The sequence below is a fragment of the Nicotiana tabacum genome, chromosome 19 (assembly GCF_000715075.1).
Source record: "Nicotiana tabacum cultivar K326 chromosome 19, ASM71507v2, whole genome shotgun sequence".
Taxonomy (NCBI): Eukaryota; Viridiplantae; Streptophyta; class Magnoliopsida; order Solanales; family Solanaceae; genus Nicotiana; species Nicotiana tabacum.
Genome location: NC_134098.1, coordinates 46,227,682 through 46,232,817, shown reverse-complemented (window position 1 = coordinate 46,232,817; position 5,136 = coordinate 46,227,682).

Below are 5,136 nucleotides of genomic sequence, written 5' to 3'. Positions count from 1 at the left end.
TCTCATTCTTCTCAAGTGCACTCATCTCCTCCATCATCGCCTTCTTCTAGTGAGAGGCACACAAGGCTTCCCTTGTAGTCTTTGGTATGGATACCGAATTAGACGTGGATATAAAGGCCTTGTTGGAGGATGACAATTTTGGATAGGATATATAGTAGTTCAAAGGGAGTTAGGTACATGCTCTTTTTCCCCTTTCCTGACTGCAATCGTAAGATCAAGATCAGAAGTTTCAGGGTTAGTTTTACTCTCTTCATCTTGAGGCATATTAACATTTCCCAATTCAAGGGAAAGATCCTCTATGTTAACAAGAGGAACATAAGGGACAACAAGTCCTCTCTTGCCTCGTTGGGTCAGTATGTCTTCCACTAATTGGTCTTGACCGCATCTTCCCCTCGAGGAGTAGTAGCATTGTTTTCTCTATGGGCAGATGACATAGGGATTATAAAACACGGCTAATAACTTGACTCAGGTCCTTCTTGTTGATGACTTAAGGTTTTCTTGGTTGGGTCATGAAAATCGGGTTGATTTGAAAATCAAGTAACATCCATAGAGACATACTTTCTTTTTGTAATGGGATCAAAGAATTTTGTGATATAGGATAACTAGTGAAGACACATCTCACAGCTCTAGGATCCAATTTCTCATGAGAGGTCCCGGTTACATAGACATAACACACACCCAAAAATGGAAGATATAGATCAAAAATCTATTAACATATTTACGAATCCCAATCCTGGAAATATAGCATCCCACTTTTCTTTACTACTCAGGACTTCGATACATTTAGAAATTAGGTAGAAGAATAAAGTTTTTAGCATTAGGATTTCACAATTGTACATGTACCTTTCAATACCACAGAAAGCATCCCTATTAATCAGGTAAAACCTAGGTTAACACTTCTTCAAACCATAAAGACTTTTGAAGATTCATCTCAAAGGAAGGTGCCCTAATAACTTCCAATAAATGTCTCTTTTTCTATTATGCAACCCTATTTTGCTGTGGGGTGTATGGGCATGTCATTTGAGACTCAATGCCTTGCTTTTCCAAATACCCCTGCAGCACTTTCTTGGAGATGTACTTTCTATCATTATCTTACTTAAGTTTTTTTATAGAAGCATTGTATGGAGTTTTAACAGTCTTTTGATACAAAGGAAGGATAAAACTAACCTCATCCTTAGATATTTGTTGATAAACAGTAGTAAGACGAGAGAAAGAATCCAAAAAAGTCACAAAATCATTATAACCCGATAAAGAAAGAGTAGGGGCATGCCCCCATACATCAGAGTGAACTAACTCAAATAGTACACTACAATGACTCTCACTATAGGAATATTACTTTAGAATATGCTTAGCCCTCTTGCATACATAAGACTGCAACTCAGACACACCTGATTCAGATAAACTAGGAACTAAGACTCGCATCTTTGACACATGAAGATGCCCTAATCTACGATGCCATACTCGATTTCATTATAAGAAGAAGCATTCAAGGCCTATGTGGAGGACATAAGACCAAAAGTCTCAAGGATGCTTTGTAGAGCCCTTTGTCCTCACGTCCACTCCCAAGGATCCCCCCGTTCTCGGGTCCTGAAAAAGACACCGATCAGAGACGAAAGTTACACTGGAGTTCAGGATTTTTTTGTTAAGGAGCTCACAAACAAGAGATTAAAAGACGGAACATATAAAAGAGAATTCAAGGATAAGGACGAGATGGTTTTCTTTCACAGTACCACTCCCAACTAAGGGTGGCATGTGGGCCGGTTAGGACCGGGACCGGCCCAGGACCGCAAGCCCAAATGGGCGGTGGGCCTAAACGGTCCTAACCGGATAGGACCGGGATGGTGGGGAGGTGGGCTGGGTAGTGGGTCGGTCCTATGGGGAGGCCCGCGAGACCGGGACCGTTTGGGACCGGGACCGGCTGAGAAGTGGGTCGGTTCAAGCAGTCCTAAACGGGCCTATACAGGCCCAACAGATAATTTTAAAAAAAAATTGACCGTTTGACCATTTAAAAACTAGCCGTTTGGTCTGCCAAAATAGTCGTTGGCTATTTGCAAAATAGCCATTTAACCCCCCCAAACTTTTTTTTAACCCCAAACTTTTTATAATTACACTTTTCCCTATTTTCAACTATAAATACCCCCTCATTCTTTCATTTTTCTCACAAAATCATCAATCTCTCTCTAATATTCTTCTATAATTACTTGCTTAATTGTTACATTTTGTGCAAAATTGTGAAGTTGGTGAATTGAAGTATTAAGTCTTCAAATCTTCATCGATAATTAATTTTCAACAAGTTGTTCGTCAATTCGGTAAACTCGTTCCAACTCTTAAGTTTTAATAGTATAGTTTTGTTTGTTTTATTTACTTTGCTTGATTAATTAAGATGGCTTATTCCTTAAAAAAATATTTAGTAAAAATAAGGGAAAATCCAAGAGTGGTGAATCTAGTGGCCAATCTATTCCTCCTCCACTTCCCCCGGCTCCCCGACCCAAACTTGTTACCCGTCCTACACCTCCTATTCTTGATAACGATAATAGTTTATTACAATTTATCAAGAGTCAATTTTGCCATAATATTGCACCCGGTGAACAATTAAACCATGAATATATGAATGCTCTTTATGGTAATCCAACTATTGATGAAAATGATGATGAAAAAATAGATTTTGATGAAACGTAACCGGATGACGATACACCCACTACTCCTGCTCCTGAAGTTAACCCAACTAATAATAATCCAAATGATGCCCCGTCTGACCCTCCTGTTACTGCCCCTACTTTTTTTAGACAACCTTCTAAACGGGCAGAAACATCTCTTGTTTGGCCATTTTTTACTCAACTAAGAGAAAAAAATAAGGCTAAGTATAAAACTTGTGGCAAAGAGTTAGTTTTTCAATATGTTGGAAGTCGGGGAGGGGGAGGGGGGAGTTTGACTAGACACATATTGCTACACCCTCAAGATAAAGCTAGATATTTTCGTATGAAAGCTTTGGCCGAGGGGACAAGTGCACCTAGTCGGGAAGAATTGGCAAAAAATGGTTACTGTTATGTGCTTACCCTATAGTTTTCCTTCTAACCCTCACTTTGTGCATTATATTAGAAAAGTTTATAATCCTACTTATAAAGGTTTTTCTCGCACAACCGTAAACAGCGATATTTATAAATATAAAGATGAATATGAACAATATTTGCGTTATTTATTTACTCATATAAATTGTCGTGTTGCTATTACAACTGATATTGGTAGAAGTGGTAATGACTGTGATTACCTTACTGTTACCACTCATTGGATTGATGAGGATTGGATAATGCAAAAGCGCATTATTGCTTATAGAATAATTAATTCACGTCACACAGGGCAGTTTATTTCTAGCACGATTACGGATATTTATAGATATTTTTGCATTAATGATAAAATAATGTCAGTTTCAATAGATAATGCTACTAGTAACACAAATGTTGTAGCCTTGCTTACCACTACACTAAGTCCTGCATTTAGTAACATTTTTCATGTTAGATGCATTTGTCATATTTACCATTTAATTGTGGGTGATGGTATGCGAATTTTAAATGTTGAAATTGAAAAGGTTAAAATGGCTCTTAATTGACTTTTTTATTCAAACCGTAGAAGTAGACTTAGAGAATATTTTAAAAGATGCGATGAATTTGGCCTAAGAGAAAGAAAGGTTCCTAAACCTTGTCCGACTAGATGGAATTACATGTATGAAAGTTTAGTTGTTGCATATAAATATAGAAACCTCATAAACTCAACGTTTAATGCTCATGTAAGTGATGATGATGAGCACCTTACAAATGCGGATTGGGCTAATGTTAAAATGCTTGTAGATTTTTTAGAAAAATTTCATATTGCTACAAATAAATTTTCTGGGCAATATTATCCTACTATTTCTAACTGTTTAGTTTATATTGCAGAACTTGCAAATTTATTTGATTATTTTTCAGAGGGTGGGGAAATTTATCAACTTGCTATTAATTCTATGAGAAAAAAGTTTAAAAAATATTTTTTTTCCTATTCCCCCTATTTACGGTATTGCTGCATTGTTAAATCCTACTATGAAATTAGGAGGTCCTTAATTTTGGTATGAAACTGTTTATAATGGTTTAACACTTGAAGATGAGGAGTTGTCTAAACTTCCGGACGCAATAGCCTCAATTAAAATAAATGTTCAAATAATTTATAATGCTTATCAAGTTGCATTAGATCATGCTAGACCAAACGTTCCAACTCCTTCTTCTTCTAGTTCTCAATCATCTAAAAGAACTGCGGGAGTAAGAGCACTTAGTGCTTCGGCAGGGTTCACGGGTTCTCAAGGTTCTAGTACTAGTGATTTTTCACAACTAAATGAGCTTGAAGTTTATTTTTCATAGGGAATTGAGGAAGTGAATCCCGACGGCTCCTTTAATATTTTGGAATGGTGGAAGGACAAAGAAAAATACTTTCCGATTCTTTCAAGGATGGCTCGAGATATTTTAACTATTCAAGCTTCAACAGTGGCATCAGAGAGCGCTTTCAGTCAAGTAAGACTTCAACTCGGTGATTATAGGGCGTCTATGAGGGAGAGCTTGAAAAATCAGTACTTTTCAGAGATTGGATCCGTTCGGAAAGAAGAAATTTTGGACTTGATGAATCACAACCAGAGGTAGACGAAGCTTACGAAGAAATGCTAGCTGAATTTGCGGAGGATGATGCTTCGCCTGGAAGCGGTGATGACCAAGCTTATTTTCCGCCACCACCAACGAAAATTCCTCCGGACCTTGAAGGATTTATGAAATTTGTAAGAGATACCATGTAAATTAATATGTAACTTGTATTTTGGCACATCTTGATTAGTTTCTTTTTCTTCTCAATGGTGGTATTAGCACCTTATTGTGCTCATTCCATAGGGGGGAGGAAGACTAAGAAAGATATTGCCATGATTTTTTAATGCTATAATAAAATTATAACGCATTGCTTTGAATGTCTCTTTAAAATATTTTTGTCTTTTTATATATCTTAAGTTGTATATATATATACTATACTATACTATACTATATATACATAGTATATAAGCCATATTCGATAGTATACATCTTAAGATATACTATATATACATCTTAAGATATATATATATATATA